The 20,482-nt window shown below is 48.7% G+C and overlaps 1 protein-coding gene and 4 non-coding genes across 7 annotated transcripts in view; 4 read left to right on the forward strand and 1 right to left on the reverse strand.

Moving 5' to 3' along the window:
• The window catches only part of LOC139052454 (alpha-2C adrenergic receptor-like), a 744,579-nt gene that overhangs the window by 354,858 nt on the left and 369,239 nt on the right, over positions 1-20,482 (forward strand). The gene's annotated exons all lie outside the window — the stretch shown is intronic.
• Positions 12,496-12,570, reverse strand: TRNAS-GGA (transfer RNA serine (anticodon GGA)). Its single transcript has one exon. It is a non-coding gene; the product is annotated as a tRNA-Ser (tRNA).
• Positions 12,688-12,762, forward strand: TRNAS-GGA (transfer RNA serine (anticodon GGA)). The gene has a single exon. It is a non-coding gene; the product is annotated as a tRNA-Ser (tRNA).
• Positions 12,969-13,043, forward strand: TRNAS-GGA (transfer RNA serine (anticodon GGA)). The gene has a single exon. It is a non-coding gene; the product is annotated as a tRNA-Ser (tRNA).
• TRNAS-GGA (transfer RNA serine (anticodon GGA)) lies at positions 13,250-13,324 on the forward strand. Its single transcript has one exon. It is a non-coding gene; the product is annotated as a tRNA-Ser (tRNA).

Here is a 20,482-nt window from a genome sequence, read left to right on the forward strand (position 1 = left end):
GCTGTCTGTGGCTAGGGCTGGCGGATCGCGTCCGCGCTTACACCAACAATTTTTCATACGCGAGTCAATCCCGAAGACAGTGAAATACCGGGCCGACCCGCGGCGGAGGTGAAGCAGGCTTTAAGCACTCCCCATATGTGGGCCGATCCCGAAGATAGTGAAATTCTGGACAGACCCGAGGCGGAGGTGCAGTTCACCATTAAGAGGCTCACATACGCAGCTTCGCTGGTCATCCTTCTTCACAGAGTGGAAGGGTACTGAATTTTTCAAGTCATGCCTTTGGCAGTGTTTTATTACTCCGCGCCACGACGACGTGACGATATACAGGTAAGACAGGGAGAACAAAGAGCAGGAATGTTAACGAGAACCCTCCGTTACTGCTCATGAAAATGCTTTGCTTCTTGTCACGATCTGTGTTGCCTCATCTTGTACTACGAAGGTAATGTGTTGCAGGGACACCAAACGCCACAAATTCAAGAGGAAACGAACGCTTTAAAGAACTCATCTACCTCGCAAGGCGCACAGCCTTAGCACGGGAGAGACGGCCGCCCCGGGTCATTTCTCGTTAGGGTTCCCTTCGAGCGCGCTAGCGATGGTGTCGGTGCACACCTTCTAGCTACGAGTAACGAGTGCATGAGCTGGTAATATTTCCTGATCTCGTTGTTTCCGTTTTTTTTTTACAGCGAACGCATACGTTGCGCCGACTCCCTTGTAAACAGCGCGCCTCGCTCGTTGCCGCAGTGCGCCCAGCAGGCAACAGACGCGCACGAGCGGGCTGTTGCGGCAGAGCTTTATTTATAAACGTGAGTCAGCCACCGCGCTTCGTGCGCCAACTCCGAAGGAATTATGAGGCGAAACGACGGCCCGTTATCTTAAATCTCGGAAAGCCTTAGCACTCGGGGAAACTAGGGCGCACGGCATGCAAGCACTCGCGCAAGAAATGCACTTAGCGCGCTTCCGCCGTCGTGCACCAGTCGTGAGTGCATGCGCATAAGCCTCGAACAACGGGCCAAGTTATTTCTTTGGCTGCTTCATTTCTTGTCCGAACTTTCTTTTCTTTTTCTTTCGTGGGCATACTGCATACAGACTGCACTTCGCACCGGAATGGTCGTTCTCGCAAAAAAAAAAAAAGGACCCCGCGCGTTCCAAGCCAAGCGCTACGCTTGGACGGGATCAAGCACTGAGAGCGGGCGCATTTTGAGCCGAGTATACATACCTAGCGAGCCCGAGTGCACGAAAATCTCACGTCACCGCTAGCTTGCCGGGGCTGCTGCGGCAGCTCTGCGAGGTGCAAATAATTTTTTTTGGCGGATGAGCACGTCCTCTTGGTGTCCGCTGCAAGGACAACTGCTGTTTACGGCACGAACTAAGAAACACGTGGTAGGAGCAACTTCTCTACTGCCATACAGCGAGAATGGCCGACAAGGCGGAGTTTCTGGGTGCAGTCAGGCACGCTACAGTTGCTATCGCCTAGGTTAAGCACCCCAGCGGTAATATTATGTTGCTGCGGCGCGCAACCTCGCAACGTTTATCTCTGCTGTCTTATCAATATCGGGAAAAAATGTATTTTTTTTTCACGCTTCTGTTTTGAGGTACCAGTTTACCCGAGCACCCGACGGGCTTGTTTCGACAAGCACAGACAAATTTATCATTGATTTAATGCTCTATGGCCTGGTGGCTTTTGCTTCACAACGTTCTTTCAATCAATGAATATGATGAGCTATAGTGAGCTATAGTGAGCCTCGATGTCGATGTCAATTTAGGTGCGGTAACAGCCTTCGACCCTATCTGATCCCCCTCGTTGTCATGCTAAATCAACTGAGCAACGAACGCATGCTGTCTGACTCAATATGCGGGATGAAACGCCGGCGAGTTCAAAAGATGATGCAGAATAGCTAATAGCATAGGGTGACTTAGAAAGAAATTTACAGAAGAAAAATGGGTCGTGGCACATACGGCAAGCATCACCAAGTCGTGTCCGGCCGCTTACCGCTATCAGTAAAAGTATATGTGTGCAATCATTGCACCCTACCGGCTCTGTCATATGGGCTATAAAATTGGAGGTTCACAAAGAAGTTTGAGAAAAGGTTAAGGATATGCTACGAGCGATGGAACGGAAAATGTTACGAAGACGGCCGTGTGGATTAGACCGAAAACGGGGTTAGCTGATATTCTAGTTGACACTAAGATAAAAAAAAATAGAGCTAACCAGGCCATGTAATGGTAAGCGCGAATAACCGGTAGGCCACTAGAAGTACTCAACGGGTGCTAAGTGAAGCGAAGTGCAATCGGGAATGACAGAGAATTAGGTGGTATGTTGAAATTGGGAAAGTTTACATCCATAAGATCAGGTCAGCTGGCTCTATATAGAGGTAATTATAGATCACAAAGTGAGGTATTTGTCCTGCAGGGAACATAAATAGACTACTGTTGATGACTTTATGTTACTCTTCCCTTCCTCAGCTGCGCCTCCTAGGCGACTTTCCATATTTTTTTGGTTGAGACTGGCAGTGCTTATGGCGATGCTTTACAACATGTGGTGTCGAGGATCTTTGAGCGACTTTGGCTCATTATTTCTTTTATTCCTTATTACATCTGGCGTTATTATATTTTATACAAGCAACTTCATTATCTACGCTCTACAGCAGAGATAATGGCAGAGATAAGGCTGGCCAACGCTGGTTCCAAGAGCGACTACTTTTGTGGCCTCATTAGACGTCCCTGCCATGTAGTACCGACAACTGCACGGAAGCGAATAAAATGTGCCATAGCTCTCGACATAACGCTCAACCCACAGATAATATAATATATATTCTTACAGATTTCCAGCAAGCATGTCGAAACTACGCACAAGGCCGGGTTTCTCCAATGGCTCATAAATTGCTACACAAGAACCAACACATGATGTTTGAAGTTTCTTTATTTCGGAAAATCATGTACAGATTTTCCGTGGACGCTGGCGAAAACGAAAATAAATGCCTGACAAAGCGCCAGCTACCCATATCCCACTAGTTCACCTAGTCTGAACAGCTGCGCATGCGTCTCTCCCTCACAATGAGCGCGTTCATGTGACAGCCCGAGGCCTCATCCTCCGGGCGCCCGTGGAAGGCTATTTAACCCAGACAAGGTGGAAACGATCCCACTTACATACGCGCATATGCTACGACACTACAGACTATCCAATAGAACGTTCACTACACCATACGTGAAACTAAACCATGCAAGTGCAACCGCTTGGCGCCTGCTCCAAACTAATATGCTCCCCAGTCTTGCTCTCCGCCACACTTTTTACCCTACTCAGTATCCTGACAAATGTCCTTTCTCTGAAGGACACCCAAACATCTATCATTCTACGTGGGAATGCTCCAAACCGCCCGGCCTTCCTAGAATGCCCAACATCTCCCCATCCCAGTGGGAAGCCACTCTTTCCAGAACAGCCTTGGATGACCAGCGATATCTGATTGACCGGGCCCACCGGAGAGCAGCAGAAAATGGGGCTCTGAACTGAGGGCTCCACCCTCTGGGATTTCATTGCAAAATAACAAATAAAGTTTTCTACGACTACTGTCATATAGTATGTTGCGCAGAAGTGACCATAGCAGGCTCCGAAGCATACGGTTTGCTTAGGCGGCAACGAAATGTCAACCCAGTACAAACAATCAGCTCGGTGTGTAAACATGGTGAATTACTCAAACCGTGGTTGAGTGTGTTCAGCAAAGTTCCGGCCTTGCCTTTTGTTTGTACAACAGTCCACCGCTTTTGCTTCCTTTATTTGAGATCATTCGTTTGTGCCTTATCTGTCACCATGTAGGTTCTTTTCTTTATGTATATGTTCTGGAAATGAAAACGTACCAGAAGGACTAGAGGCTGATTTGGAGAGGCAACTATTTATTTCAATCTAAGCCTTTCCTTTGATTTTCATCCACAGGAACTTCGCGTAAAAATTGCGTTTATCGCAAAAATTGCATTTCTCCCTCTTTTCATGCTTATCCATCTGCGCTTGAATATTTTATAGCACCACCAATAGTGCGAGTGCTTCGCAGAACTTCCCTTTACCGCACTGCGACAAACCTGCTGCAACACGAAGCGTCCCCATACCCTAACCGGAAACACACACACAGGCCCCACATGCGTCCGAGTCCTGCAGCGGTGATCTAGGTCGTTTTGTATTGTATGGTTGTTTTGGACCCGTCTTGTTTCGCTTCATAGCTCACGCGCGCAGTTTTTAAACATTGATTTGCTGTTCGCTGTACTTGTCAGCCTTCGGCTACTTGTGCGTTCGTTGGATTGGCCTTCTACTGTGCACCACCCCTTCCATTTCTTCCTTATTTTAGTATTTCTTCTGCCTTGTCGCGCCAGCAAATTTCAACCGGTTCCTGTCGTCATTTTCCCTCTTCCAATCTTCACCCTCTGCTACTGCGATCACGGCCCGGAGAGCAGATGCGGAATGACTCATTACGGGAGTTAAACTAATGACACCCCGCACAGCCAACTGAGGAGAGAACGGCGCTGTTCCGCTGGCCTAACCCTGGTACGCTGGCTTCACCGCGTGTCCCGCTAGCGCGACCCGGGAGCACATCCATACACGCCCTGCGCGCGCTCGCCCAACGGCGACAGGCTTCCGTCCGCTCGGACGAGCCAGATAGCATCGTTGCTCCCGACAGTCGGCTCTGCCCGCGGGGCTCGCAGGCAGGAAGTGAACACGGAGAGGACGTGGCGGTGGGCGAGGAGGGCGATGCGTCTGCCGACGTATCTATTATCTGGCCCTCGCAGTCGGAACTCCCCGGCCATCCGACCATGGTGTCCCACTGACGACAACCCCGTGCGGGCACGGTCCAGAACAGCCAGCGGCACTTTCGCGCTCTGCTTGCTTCGAAGGTCGGCAGATAGGCTTGCGATGGAACGCCCGTACTTCTCTTTCGCTCGTTATGTCTTTGTTTGTTTGTTTGTTTGTTTTCGCCACAGATGAACGCTTCATGTCATTTCCCCGGCTTTACTCTTAATAGTAAACCAACGCAACGTTCTGTTAGTTGACGTCGCCAGGCCCGACTGGTTGTGCTGGCCTCTTTATATGCGTTTGAAACTTCAGACAAATGATTAGAATTGATAAAGGCATTCTTCCTCTTCTTGAAGTTATTAACTTTAAGACCTTTCTTACCTTAGCAAAACAGATGACTAGGTGTGTTGGTATAGGTTGACCATATTTAGCTGTGTGTGCGTTTTGTGTCTTCGTTTCCTACGCTTTGATCTGTCTTCGTGCTTAGCAGTCAAAAGTAGTCTTTGTAATTTTATATCTGTCTTTCTTCGTCTCTGAATTTATACGGGCCCCACGCTTATGCTCTGTAAACATGATCGTGTTCGATGGGCGGCTGAGTCGCCAAATTGATGGTAGTTTTGCTCTAACATTTCCTTTTTGAGCTCGCTAAGTTGCTGCTCAGTTATGTTCAAATTTCTGATGCAAAAGTATACTAACCGCCGAGGAGAAATGAGATATGGTGCTGATACATCAAGCCTTTCGAAGGCAGTCTTTTCTTGGGTAGCACAGTGCTCGAACCACGGCATCTTTTGTCGACACGTAGGCAGGCAAGCGCGGATTGTGCTACTGTTAAAGGAAGTTAATATTCCTTTTCTCCAAGGGTTGGCCCCTCGTCATTGAAGTTCACCACAAATATTCATATCGAACACGTTTCTTAGGTGTCAAGTAGCTGTTATTATTTGTCTATCTTAAACAACATAGCATGTAAGCCAAGGCTATGTGATATGAAACCTAACATTCGCTTACAGCCATTTGCGTATTCGGGAGATAATTTTAGCGTTGTCTGGGAGTTTCCGAGAATTCTTTCACAATTTGGTTTTCTCTCGCCCAATTTCAATGTTCTCCCTCTTGTGAAAACCACGGAGGATTCTCTTAACGTTTACATGACTCGAATACCAATTCCTGCTATTCGCAATATTTCATTAAGGGAATCAAATATTCACTTGAGTAGGGTGATCTTAAAGAAGAAAAATCGCTGAAGCGAAGAATGCTCCCAATGCATCTTGACTGAACGCAGAATCACAAGAGGTCGTCCCCGGAGCTTTCACTTCTGTGCACCACCAGCATACATCGAAATGCCAACATAAAATAACTGATCCGCTCACCAATTATGCGTAAATACATGAAGGAGGGCCACGTAATCACTCCGTTGTCTGTTTCCGGGCACGGAGCAAATCCAAGAGGATGCTTTGCAGTCTCAATTGGGCCACTTTACAAATGCACGCGAAATTGTAAACGGACGAATACCTTGGAGTAGTTTCGGAATAGTCCGCGTTGAAAGTTGTGCTGATTGTATGTCTATTTTGCGGCTATAAGCTAAATTTGTGATGGTGCACTATGCATTGGGATAACTTTTTGTATCGCGCCTTTCGTGCAGTGTTTGCAGAGACTGATTCTTTCCCATTTCACTTCAGCCTTTTTTGGCGAGAAGATGGCAAAACATTAGACATAAGTTCTCCATAATGAATGAGAGGGACAGCTTCGTGATGAATGGAGTATTGGTGATGGCCTGCGAGCCTCACATCGCTGGCACGGTGGGTGTGCGCTGAAGTCATCGAAGGCGTGACAATGTTTTACATCAACAGCGGTGAAAGACCTGCTCGTTATTTCGATCCTCTTAAATTCAGCAACCTTGCTGAAGCTATTACTGAGTAAACACGCACTTTCCGAGCTTCCATGGTACGCACCTAGGGGTTCTCAAAATAATGCAAACTGTTCTCACGTCGATGCAGTTGTCGTTTCATCGTGGTTCTGGGCAACAGCCTGACAAATCAATGTTGCTCGCACGCTGTCACTTAACCTGAAACTTCATCAAGGCATACCTTTGCCCAGCTAGAAACAAAATCGCACGCGCCAGTTGGCAAACAAATTCGCGGGTGCAATTAAAAGCAGTTCCTTTGTCGTTTAAACCCGAGCAGTGGCTGGCGTAAAAAAATAATAATAAACCACTATTTTCAACTGTTCGTTCCATGCCTTGAAAGACTGGCTTCAGCAGCAAATTTTCCGGAACAAATTGGCTACGTAGCTCGCAGAAGGAATTGCACGCGCTATAGGCAATAGCGCAAAGGCACGAGCGAAGAAGGGCTAAGCTGTGGGAGGGGTTGCCAATGGAGCAGCGAAGCACGGACGGACTGAAACAAACGGGAATGCTGCGCAGGCAAATGTAGCGGACCGGGGCTATTGAAAGCCTGCCACCGAATAACGGAAAGAGAAACGTCGAGAAGGGAACAGAACGAGAAGAGTTTCTTCGCTAATGATGTCGAATCACCGCTGCGCCCAGCGCTGCTGCGGCAACGCGGGAAGGATTGCGCAGCTCGCAGTGAGAGCAGCAATTCCCTGCTATTATTTCCCAACTTTTTTTCTTCTTTCACTATTAGTTGATATTTACTTTCTCATTCCTGTTTTCCGTTCAATTCCGGTTGTCTTCTCTCTCCTCACGATCCTTCATCCCACGCGCCCTTGCGCGGTACTTGACTGCTGCTCGTCCTTCCGCTCCTCACGCGTTGTGGAAACCTCGCAGCCAGCATGAACGCGGCAGTGCTTCAAAACGAAACAGCAACCAAGAAACAGACGTGAGTCTGCGGAAAATATAATCGAGATCTAGCATGCAAGTTTTACAGTCGCGTACAGCTTTTAATGTGGTGATGAGGACGGAAAAGGGGGTGGGAGGGGAAAGAGGCTACTCAGTTACAGGGAAGACAGTCGTTGTCTTGTTCTCTTGCCAACTAGCTAGAGACTTCCCTTCCCTTGCCCCCTTACACACACACATCCGCTCCACCACCACCCTCCCGCATCCATACCCACCCAGTAACCCGTTCCCATGAGAACTCTCGCCTTCTCTGCGTCCTTTAAACTAATTCCTTTGTTTTTGCTTCCGTCGCCGTTCGTCCCGCTCTTGCACGCTTCTATGGCCCCTTTTTGTTTTGTTTTTCTTTTTCGTCTAGAGGTAAAAGAAAAAGTAAGGCAAGGAAAGTGAAAGCAGAGAGACGGATGGTCGGGTAATTAAATTCTACTCCGGCCGCCTCGTCCCGTTGTGGTGTCCCCGGCGGCACCACCATTATTTATTGGCCCTCCAACGACGGCGGCAGTGGCAGCGGCTGCTGGTCGAGCCGCCAAGAGATGTGCTTGCTTGCCGGCTTGCCTGCCTGCCTCTCACGCGCTGCGGGTGAGCTCGGAGCCGGAACGCAGGCAAGGGCCGAGCGCTTCTTCTTTTGTGCGTTTTCGACCGTCAACTTTTTTTCTCTAACATGCCGCTCCCAACTCCCTCTTTTCTCTAAACTACACTTCCTCTCTTTGTTTCCCCCTCCATCCTGGCCCTATAATTCCGAAATTTATTCTTTAGAAGCGTCTTTTTTTTTCTTTTTCTTTTGTCTCGCAGTTGACGGTTGCGCGGCTTGCTGGCAAATTTCGGGGAGAACGAGGGAAAGTAAACAAAATGATCGAACGGAAAAAAGAAACGATGAAAAAAAAGAAAGAGACCAGTGAGGTCCACTAAGGAAAGAAAGTGCGCGGAATCAAAAAAAAAAAAAAAACGAGAGAGTGGCGTACGGACGGGGGAAGGCCGCAGTGGCGCCGGCGCCTTATTGAAGCAGTCCGCGGGCGTCGCCGGTACCCCATGCTCTCGAGTGAATTACCGCGTTATCCAAAAGTCCTTTTTCATCCTTTGCCGACCGCCGAGCCAAATGCGAAGATAGTGAAGGCCGCAAAGTAAGCGCCGGCGGCTCTCTCCAGCTCTGCCAGCGGGACGCGCTCAAGACGGCGGGAAAGGGAACAGGGGAATCGGGTGGTACGTGTATCGCTGGGCCTGGTCGCGCTCCGTGATTTACGGAGGCGTGTGAAACGGATCGGTGTTCGACCGCTCCTTGTACTTTCCTTCCCACTCTACCCGCGCTGGACAGTGTTTTAAAGGGACGCTATGGAGATAAACTAGATGAGCAGTTTAGACTCAAGAATTCTTCCTTCGAAAAAAAAATGTAAATTTCGCTAGTTTTGCAACGGCAGCCTAATTGTTAGAGGATAAAAGAAATTTCAACTTTTTTTTTACTTCTTTGAATTTCCCGCTGAAACCCCAACGGCGGTAGGTCAATAGTGGCTGGTCGTCGTTTGGAGCGTGTTTCAAGTACGCTCAGCTCGCCAGCAAGGAGCGACTTCACCGCATCGTTGCCGTGCTTGATTCGAAGAACCTCGACTTTATTTTCACCGCGCGTTATACGCACTTGGAGGGCGTGCCACCGTCACGTAACTTGGGGCGTGGCTCTTGCGCCCTCTACAAGTGTGTTTCAAAATGCTTTCTCGTAAATGGCCCGTTGTAGCACGACAAAAGCGATCGAAATTTAATAACTAGAGTGCAATGTAACCTCTCTTCACTGACAAAAAGCTATCTAGGCTCGAGCCGACGCCTACAAGATTATATCAAGTCACGGTGAGCTCCTGTGAAGATCAATGAGGCATCGCTACCAGTCTTTCAGTTTTGTGCCTTTTCTGGCCTACTTAACTTTAATCCATGGTAAGAGTGGATTTTTTGTGGTAATCTGAAATGGTAGTTTACTTATATAGCTGAACTTAATTCGCTATTTAGTTTCCTTTTAAGGCACAGTTAGTGGTGTAATACACGCCAGAGTTCGTGTGCAACGAATGCAGCAAACAATCACTTCCAGAGTTTCGTTAAAGACGCTATAACTCCTGGCGACATGAAAATCCAGTGTTGTTGCAGCAGCGTTGTTTTTCTAAAGCCAGATATTTCTTTATATAAATGCTCTAGCCAATTATGTTAGCTCATTTTCGAGACAGCACGATGGAGACAAACTGTCGGTGTCAGACAGAGCTGGTAATGAATTAAGAAATCCTATGGAGGCCTGATGCATCGCGGTTTTGTGGGCGGGACATTTGCTGAATTCTGAGGTTGTAACCGACTATTGGCCTCGAGGACATACCGTGTCGCCACAAGCTCGCATCTTTTAATCACCTCGCCGATGACGCTGCCCGACGTGCCCAGGCTGGCTCACCGACACTCCTTATACCTTTATCCAGAGTCGACGCTGCAAGAGAGCTTCGCAGTCTTGCTCGTGCAATCACGTCAGGTTGCTGGCATACACCACAGAACTCTAACCCCCGTATGCAGAGATGCAACTTAAGTCGAAGCCCATGCTTGACTTGATCCGAGTGGCGCCTATCGGGAACGCGCCGAAGGAAACGCAGTGAGCGTCTTTGGGCACGTTAACGCCAGGTGTCATCTAAATCAAGTCAAACATGTGCTTCGACTTAAGTTGCATTTCTGAATACGGGGGTAAGTGTCGTTTACACAGCCTCGATCCATCACTGAAACTTACATTACCAGCGAACCTTCCACGACGTGACGCAACACTGCTGTGTCGGCTGTGGGTAGGAGTAGCATTCACCAACTCCTACAGCTACCGTATTGGAATGGTGGATTCACCAATGTGCGCTAAGTGCAAGTGTGAAGAGACCATCAGTCACCTTCTGTGCCACTGTTCTCGCTTCGATAATCAACGTGAGACTCTCCAGTGTGCCTTAAATAGACTAGATGACAGGCCATTTACGGAAGCGAAGATCTTGGGAGCCTGGCCTCACAGTTCATTGGCCCAGAAAGCAGTTCGAGCGCTTTTTCGCTACCTGAAGGCAACAGACTTGAGTGCCCGACCATAGACATCCTACACTTAAGTTCTCTCTCTTCCTCTTTCACTCCCCATTCCCCTCCCCACGTGTAGGGTAGCAAACTGGACTCAGTCTGGTTAACCTCCCTGCCTTTCCGTCTTCCCTTCTCTCTCTCTCTCTCTCTCGCATCTATCAGTGACCTAGAAAGCGACATCACGTGATACTGGCTGAGAAGTGTCCGGCATTTCCAGTGCCTATGTTAATTCCCAGTGTTTGCATATTTTAAGCGTTGAGTGTGCGGCCTCTCGGCTGCAAAACAACCCAACACGTCTGGTATGCATTGCAGCAAAGGGTTTTAGTGAGCGCGCAATCTGATGCTTTCAATTGGTTATTCAGTTCACACGATCTTTCACAAAAACAGATACGCGCACTTTTGCCGCAATGACAATACTGTGGACGTATTTTCGGACGATTGCTTTCGGCGATATCACTTGCTGTGAACTCTCATTGAATGGTTGCGCAAAACCGGATGAGTTGATTGGCTGGTTGAGCACCACGTGACGCGAAGGCGATCGTATCGCCGAAAGTGATTGCCCAAGAATACGTCCCCTGTTCACAGTATTTGTCACGGAGAGTGCAGCTTGCCACTTTGCCACAATTATTGTGGGACGATGATCTATCACCGGTCTATCATAATGCATGGACTCTAACCGCTTATAATTCTGTCTCTTCAATCCGTGCTTTCGCCGCATGCAAAATACCCTGCGCATCTCCTCGCAGGGTATTTTGACTGATATCATATCAACCGAGCATCCTAGAAGCACTGCGTGCATGGCTTGCTCCCTTCTTGCGACCAGCATATTATGTACTTTTCAGTGGCTTTAGCAGCCAAGCATTTCGCTGAAGTTTCGTTTTGGGGATCGCATAAAACTCCCACCGGGATCGGTCGAACACTTGGAGTACTGCGGCACCAAGCAGTCATGCCATGCCACATGGTTAAAACCGTGCTGTCAGAGTGGGCGATGAAGATAGGGGCGAAATGGTAAAACACCCGTATACTGTGCAGTGGGAACCCCAGATTCTCAAAATTATTCAGAAATCTCCTACTGTGGCGCGTCTCATAATGATATTGTAGTTTTCGCACGTAAAACCCCATAATTAACTTTCTTTTTAAAGTGGGCTACTAAACTGCGACCCTGGAAATGACACATTATCAACAACCCTACAATCAACGCTTCAATCGCGCAGCCAGCGAGCTAGCGTTGACTGCGGCAAGTCGCGAAGACGTGAGCGCGAGTCACGTGATGCCACTTCATACGTCATAGCGATAGCAGCTCCGGAACCTCAAGTGGTCGCCCTCGAGCCCAATAGCTTGCTGTCGCCACTCCGGGAATTTGCAACGGAACAATATCCCCACTCGGGCACTACAGTGCATTACACCGTGAAAAATGTGAAACGTTCATTCGGCGCATTTGGGTCACGGAAACGTGACCCACCGTGGTGACATAGTGGCTCTGGCATTGTGCTGCTAAGCCATGGACAGAATGGACACGATATTCTAATCCCGGCCACGGCAGTCACATATCGATGGTGGCGAAATGCAAAAACACCCGTATGCCGTGCATTCGGTGCACGCTAATGAACCGCAGGAGGTCAAATTTAATCCGAAGTCCCTGACTGCGGCATAGACCATAACTATGACGTAGTAGTTCCGCGGAAACCCGCAAGGTGGAGAGAAGTAATGAATAAAGGGAAAATCAGACATCTACCCATTCGTAGCAATTGCTACAAAGGAAACCCATACGGATTCCTCGAAAGAAAGGCCTCATAGTTGAAGAAAAATTCGCCCTGGTCCGGGACTCGAACCCGGGACCACCGCCTTTCCGGGGCAGCCGCTCTACCATCTGAGCTAACCAGGCGGCTAGCAGACGGCAGGGCGAAGTCGAATTTGTCGACAACACAAAGCAAAGGCAAGAGTTTGACGCCTTTGCTTTGTGTTGTCGACAAATTCGACTTCGCCCTGCCGTCTGCTAGCCGCCTGGTTAGCTCAGATGGTAGAGCGGCTGCCCCGGAAAGGCGGTGGTCCCGGGTTCGAGTCCCGGACCAGGACGAATTTTTCTTCAACTATGAGGCCTTTCTTTCGAGGAATCCGTATGGGTTTCCTTTGTAGCAATTGCTACGAATGGGTAGATGTCTGATTTTCCCTTTATTCATTACTTCTCTCCACCTTGCGGGTTTCCGCGGAACTACTACGTCAAACTCTTGCCTTTGCTTTGTGTTGTCGACAAATTCGACTTCGCCCTGCCGTCTGCTAGCCGCCTGGTTAGCTCAGATGGTAGAGCGGCTGCCCCGGAAAGGCGGTGGTCCCGGGTTCGAGTCCCGGACCAGGACGAATTTTTCTTCAACTATGAGGCCTTTCTTTCGAGGAATCCGTATGGGTTTCCTTTGTAGCAATTGCTACGAATGGGTAGATGTCTGATTTTCCCTTTATTCATTACTTCTCTCCACCTTGCGGGTTTCCGCGGAACTACTACGTCAAACTCTTGCCTTTGCTTTGTGTTGTCGACAAATTCGACTTCGCCCTGCCGTCTGCTAGCCGCCTGGTTAGCTCAGATGGTAGAGCGGCTGCCCCGGAAAGGCGGTGGTCCCGGGTTCGAGTCCCGGACCAGGACGAATTTTTCTTCAACTATGAGGCCTTTCTTTCGAGGAATCCGTATGGGTTTCCTTTGTAGCAATTGCTACGAATGGGTAGATGTCTGATTTTCCCTTTATTCAGACCGTAACTATATTATGCTTTTTAGCACCTAAAAGCCCAGAGTGATTTTTTTAGCGTGCTCATTATGCGTGGTACCTGTCCAATGTGCTACGACGGCGCTTCAATGATTGCAACAGTAGAAAAATAGAGAAATTAGTCGCACCATCGCCGTCGTGACATCGTCTCAAGTGGCCAGCCGCTATAGCTCAATTTCTTACATCACTTCTTAATTATGCTGAGTTTTTATTTTTTTATTTATTTATTTTGTTATTTCATATTTGGAACACTGCTCGGAACAGCACCCTCTCTATTTCTTTCCCTTATATTGACTGAATTGATGTTCTATCACTTTTTCGTTCCGATGAGGCACCTAATTCACGCAATCGGGATTTGGCTACTTGCCCCGACATAGGTCACCCTCAGTGGCGTAGCCGATAGGGGGGGGGGGGGGGGGGGCTTATGGGGCTACACCACCGACCAAAACTGCTCATGGCGCCGGATATCATTCTGGATTTTGTCTAGAATGACCTTTTTACGCTTGAAGCCATTGCAGCGTGCATATTGCAAACTCGGGCTGGATTTCGCGGCAACGCCCGCGCACCGGGAGTCGCATAGCACCAAGAAGCCCCATCCGAGCACAAAGTTTCAAGGGCATTTTAATGGTGAGCGGGCTCGTCGCGCCACCTCGCGGAGGCCGCGGAATCTAGGGAGAGCCTGAATTTCAATTCTGAAACTTTATGGGTACAAAGTTGTCATAAACTTTTGATGTGAAAGTGCATTGGCTTTTCCAAAGTCGAGCTTTAAATTTTCAATTCCGGAACTTTCTGCGTTTAATGTTGTAAATATTTGACGCCAAAGGTACATTGGCTTTTCTAAAGTCATACATCGGGACGTAGAATGAGACAAGCCAAATCAACACACTATCAGACAAGCCGACAAAGCATGCAGCGAGATCCGATGAGACGAAGCGTGTGGTGGTTCATTTGTGCCGTCATGTCACATAAAAAGATATCAACATTTTTTTTTCACCTGCACCAAAGTCCATGTCAAGACACTGAAGCCACCGAACGATCTTATTTATATTTCTACTTTGGTTTTTATTCGCGAGGACACATTGAGCCTCTTCAATTCTTTTGTTCTCCCTACCCGCGGGCTGCCAGAGCCGGCCAGAGGTCATGCGTTTTTTTCGTGTTGCCCAGACCACCACGCGGCGCACTTTGGAGCACGTTCCGCGATTCCATGATTCTGTGACCTGTAACTCTGTTACTGCGCAACATGTTTGTTTGCCTTGTTTGACACATTATATAGTGACTTTTTCTTAGATACATAGATTTATTGGAGACTCATAGTTAAACATCTTGTTGCAAGGTTTGGTGCACACGTGCACTGAACTTTGTTCCCAGTGACATTTTTTTGCCCTTAATCAGGCTGTATCTTCGCATTTCTAATGTATAAGGGCGAGTCAAATGAAAGTTAGCCAACACGCCCAGCGCAATAATGGTTCGGTTCATTATCTGTGAGGTATGCGCGTAGCACACAGGCGTCTCTCATTTACAAAAATTACACGCAGGTGTGAGGATAAACATTCGTTAATGCTCTCATACACAGGGTAGAACATGGTTGCGTGGCATAACTGACTCTCCAAAGGTTGAACAGCTGGGTGTCATGCGGTTTTCGACAGCTGAAGGTGTTTCCCAAAAAGAAATTAGTCGCCGTATGGCTGCCGTGTACGTTGAACATTGCATTTCAATGGCCACTGTGAAGCGTTGGAGTAAATGGTTCAAAGGACGTGAAAGTTGCAAAGACGATCCAAGACCGGGACAAAACTACCGTGCAATCATCCCCAAAACAACTTCAAAGGTCGATGAGCTGATTAGACAAAAACGGAGGATACGCATCGATGAACTGGCAATGCGTTTGAACATCAGTAACGGTTCGGTTCACACCATAATTCATGAACATCTCGTTTATCGGCTCTTGTGTGCGCAATGGATGCCAAAGATTTTGAACTACCGCCAGAAGACGGAGAAGTTCGGCGCTGCCTTGACTCATCTGATCAGGTACCACAATGAGGGGGAAGACTTCTTGTCTGCAATTGTTACCGGGAACGAATCATGGTGCCACTACTACGAGCCTGAAACACGACGGCAAAGCTTACAGTGGAAACATTCGAATTCACCACCCCAGAAGAAAGCAAAGGTAATCATTTTCGCCAGAAGGTGTTATTGACTTTTTTTTTTCGATCATCAGGCGTCATTACTGATAGAATATGGAATATGGTCGCAATAAAGAAGAAACGACATGGAAAATTGATGAATAGCGTCATCTTGCTCCACGACAATGCCCGTCCACAGATCGCTGATGTGGTTAACACAAAACTGTCAAACTTCAAGTGGGAAACGCTGCAACATCCGCCATACAGCCCAGACCTGTCGCCTTGCGACTTCCACATTTTGGGGCAATTGAAGAAACAGCTCACGGGAACCAGATTCATGTCCGACGATGACGTGAAAGAGTCAGTTACAGACTTTTTGAAGCAGCAACCCAAGGAATTCTATTAGACGGGGATCACGCGACTCGTTAGTCAGTGAGACAAGTGACTAAATTGCCATGAAGCCGACTTTTAAATAAACTACCCCGTTTGTTGCATATTCGCATTGGCTCACTTTCATTTAACTCGCCCTCGTCTATTTTGCAGAACGGCTTTCTATATGTGCTCTCAGTTGCGACTGTGACTTCGGTGCAATTACTCACAATACACGACCGTTGACAGCTGCTCCTGCGCAATACATTGGAACGAAGGACCGCACCATTGAGATTTTTTCTGGCCGTTGCATATGTGCAAAAATCTGAACAACGTTCTTGAATGACAAAGTTTCACAAGACTATTTGTCCTGAACTTGTTCATTTCATGGCCTTTACATTTTTCGTATCAGCGGCATGCACTGCTTTGCTGGTTTCGAACTGATATTGTTCTAAAGCTCGTTGGATATTTTCTTTACTTATTAAATAGACAAAAATATGGAAGCATTGATATCAGTTCCTTGAGGCACAATTTTTGAGACATACGAGTATATTCGTTCATGGAAAAATACATAGTTTACTTGTCTTGACAGTGCATAGCGTTCAAGAATTCGTTTGTAGCATCTTTGGCAATGGCAATGCAGCTATTGTTTGTTTATTTGATCCCTCGACTAATTCTATAAGGAGGAGGCCGAGCTGCAACGCGAGACCCCGCCCCCCGTACGAAATTTCTGGCTACGCTACTGGTCACCCTGACTGCCACCAAACCCATACGGTTTACTTAGAGCACTGCATTTTCCTACGAATTCCCGACAACCAACGAAGACAAACACAAAAGCCCGCAAACTTGCACGGCGAGCAGGCCGATGTGTGTCTCCGTACGCTTTGTACACGCCTGACGTCACTGTCACTGTGTGTTTCGTTATGTCGTCGACGTTCTATCGGTCTTGCCCTTGATACTACGGTAATGGACACAGTAGAAGGCGCTTAGGCGAAGTAACAAGTACCGCTGCCCATTTGGGCTCGAACCCAACTCGGTAACAACTACGCGACGCGCTTGGCTGCTCTACGCGGCCCTGCAGGAACGCACTCTCGGCCAAACTCGCTTTCCTCGGAGGAACTCGCGACGCGCCGTTTGCGTCCTCTTGCGACTATTTGCGTTCCCTTCGCTCGGGCTTGGGACAGTAATCTAGTCTGCGGAGTGTCCACTTAAAGGACCAATACGCGTACCCCTGGGTCGTATATACGCTTGCTTCTCTTGGCTGTATGTGGCCTATTCCACTGCAATACGCTGCTCTCCCAGCGGAGGAATGGTGGATGTGCATCGACGGAGGGCGTACAAGCGTACGCTGACTACACAAGAGTCGGGGAAGACGAGCACTTGGCGCTAAACGCTCGGGCCTTTCCTAACGTAGCGCTCCGGAAACTCTTTCCTCAGTTTGAGTGGCTCGCAATGCGTCCCCGCCTTCTTCTCGTCCCAGAGAGAAGAGGCGCCCTGAGCGAACGTACGGGACATCCCTTGCATGCTGGCATTGTCGGCACGCATGGCATGCCACGCTTTTCTTGGCGACCGCTCTGAGGCAACTGGCATCCTCGGTGGCCGCGGCCTTGTTGTTGGCGGTGCTTGCGTTGCCGCCGACTCGCTGGACGTCGCCCCGAAGCGCTTGCATTATTTCTTTTTCCTTCTTTCTTGAGAAATGCGTCTCGCTGCCATCCTTTCACAAGCGTGTATAGTATGCCTATCGGAAATTCCAAAGCCGACGAGTTACATTCTGAGCATAGCATGAAATCACTCCCCTAGTACGAACTGGCGCTGCCACCAGACATTTCTTCCGCGCGGATGCATATCTACGTTACAGGGCGCATAAGCTGTGGCGAGAAGTGTAAGGAAGGTTAAATTGGACGGACGCTAGAATCGCGTACATGTGCCCGCCAGCGGTTACCAACGGGCACGCGTGCATTAAAATTCCTGACCGACCCAGTTTGGGGCTACAAAAGCAAGAAGAACGTGTCCGCAAAAGCAAACGGGCGATATTTTCACTCCCCCTGCATCAATTTTCGTTTTGCTTTCTCGTCCCAACGGTTCACGTGGTCCCCGCGTGTCAGCGCGTTGTCGCCTATGGCATGCTTGCATTCCCTTATCTTTTGGTGCACTTGCCGAGTCGCGCACGCGAACGCGCAGCTACTGAGCAGGAATATTTGCGGCGAGCAAACGTTTATGCTGGTGATAACGCGTTAGCGTTAAGATGTTTTCGGGAGTGGAACACCTTCCAGAAATACTCGGTCCGTGCCTGTGTTGAGGTTAACCCCAATGTTCGCGAATAACTTTCATCGGGAAGAAGGGATCTTGCGAGTTGTTCCTCAGGTAGCCCTTCTCTCCTACATTATGTTGGTTGAGCTTCTACGGCGTTCCTCCTTGTTGACAGGGATGCGACACGCGTTCTGTGTTCTAGAGAATGCAGCGAAACTTCTACAACTTAGGTATGTCAGGTCGTGCTTCCACGGATGTCCTTCCGTTGCAACGACAGATCATTATTGACCAACTTTAAGCTTATTTTTAGCGGTAAGGTAGCGTATAAACGGAAATACTCAACAAAAACGCGGGAAGAACAATAAGCGTAAAGTTGGTCAATAATTATCTGTCGTTGCAGCGTAAGGACACCCGTGGAAGCACTACCTGACATACCTAAGTTTTAGAAGTTTGGCTGCATATATATATATATATATATATATATATATATATATATATATATATATATATATATATATATATATATATATGTATATATATTACACCGATCCTGTAAACGAGGATGAGCTGTTTCTGTCACTTGGTAAAGCCACATCATGAAGAGCAGGACGAGCACGTGTGTCGCTAAACGTCTCAGAGGAGCTGCTTTTAATGCGATAGCGTTAAGGAGCTCGTGTCGCAGAAAAGCTGGTGTCGTTGGCGTCGGTGTCGGCGTCCGCGGCGTTGGCCGTGAGCGATAAATCACGGCAGGCACTTCATAAATAAAAAGCAACTTCCAAGATGGGCTGAGTGGGAATCGAAGCAGGGTCTCCGGAGTGTGAGACGGAGACGCTACCACTCAGCCACGAGTTGGATGCTTCCAAGCGGTACAAACGCGCCTCCAGTGAATGCGGTGTTGCCTTCGAAACGAGCCGTGGAAAGTTATACTGCGGTGTATATCGGTAATTATGAACATGTAACTTACAGAAGTCGCAATTACACGAGTAGCGAAGTGCGTTTCCGCTGCATTTCTTCTGCGCTTTCCGCACAGGCAGAGCCATCTTGCGGCTAACACAGAAGACCCCCTCCTCTCCACGTACTGCGCTGCCCCGACAGATGGCGTGTCACGCGCGCATTGGAGCTGTCTCCCCTGACAGCGCTTCGCCTTGCTCCCTCTGCAGAATCAAGCGTCCTTCCTTTCTTTAGATCACTATCTGTCTATCTCTCTGCCCGTGCCGATCACGACGTTTGGCTGGCGTGCATCATTTCCCCCTCCGAGATACCGAGTTCTTTGGTTCGTTCCGCTTGCTCAGGCGCACGTTTCGTTGCTGCGCCGAACGGCGCGTTGCTCGACCATATGGCTCGAAGCTCACCGCGTCCGATGCGGGGCGCCTCGTAAGTGATGGCTGCCCTGTAGCCCATTGTCTTACACCCCTTGGCGGGTCGACGGGAACGCTGTCGCTTTCCACTCTTGAAGGCGAAGCTTAAGCGTCCTCCAAATTTTTTATTCAATTATATGGACACTCCAAGCGCATTTCTTCCGTCGGCATCGCCGTGAGGTTCCGTGTAAATTAGAAAGGTGACAAAAGCGTTGACGCGCGACGTATGCTGTATGTTCGAGTGAAAGCGTGCGACGGTGAGCAGCCGAACGCAGCTCAATGTCGAGTGCGCGAGCGAGGAAACCAGACGGGAAGCGCGAGCTCTCCCGTCGCGAGAGGCACGATGATGAGGCGAACGACGGGGCGTTCTTCTCCAGAGGCTGCTGCTTACGGCGCCGGCTTGCGGGTGCCCTATCTTGAAAGCGATCTACCACGTGGTCGACGTGAACGCCCGCGCGGGCCTCATCTTCAGAGCGATGTGCGATGTTCGCTGAGTGCGCGTAGTGCCGGTAGCTTCATATGCGCTGTGCTTTAGACGTTTCGTTCGCGTTGAAGCGAGAGATGCACGAAGGTCAATGCGCTTGTGGCTGCCCCGATCCCTCACTCCAGCATTTGGACAGCGAGTTTTCACACTCGGTGAGCGACATGTGTTCATAGTTTACCTATGCGCGCGTGACTCCGTGCTTGTTAATTTAATTAAAACACGTTGGCAGGCTAGTTGGTTTGAATCCATGATGGAATGTATTAGCGCGACTGAACAAGAACGCAGAAAGACGTAGACACACAGAGACAGCGCTGTCGCTTTGTGTCTGTTTCTTTCTGCGTCCTCGTTCAGGCGCGCTTACATATTCTGTAATTGTTAATTTACTTAGTAAGCTCATGCGGCCGATAAAACTGATACCCTTACTTCGCATAGCTATCTACCGATTTGCTATCACAAACGG

This window comes from Dermacentor albipictus, unplaced genomic scaffold (genome assembly GCF_038994185.2).
Source record: "Dermacentor albipictus isolate Rhodes 1998 colony unplaced genomic scaffold, USDA_Dalb.pri_finalv2 scaffold_23, whole genome shotgun sequence".
NCBI lineage: Eukaryota > Metazoa > Arthropoda > Arachnida > Ixodida > Ixodidae > Dermacentor > Dermacentor albipictus.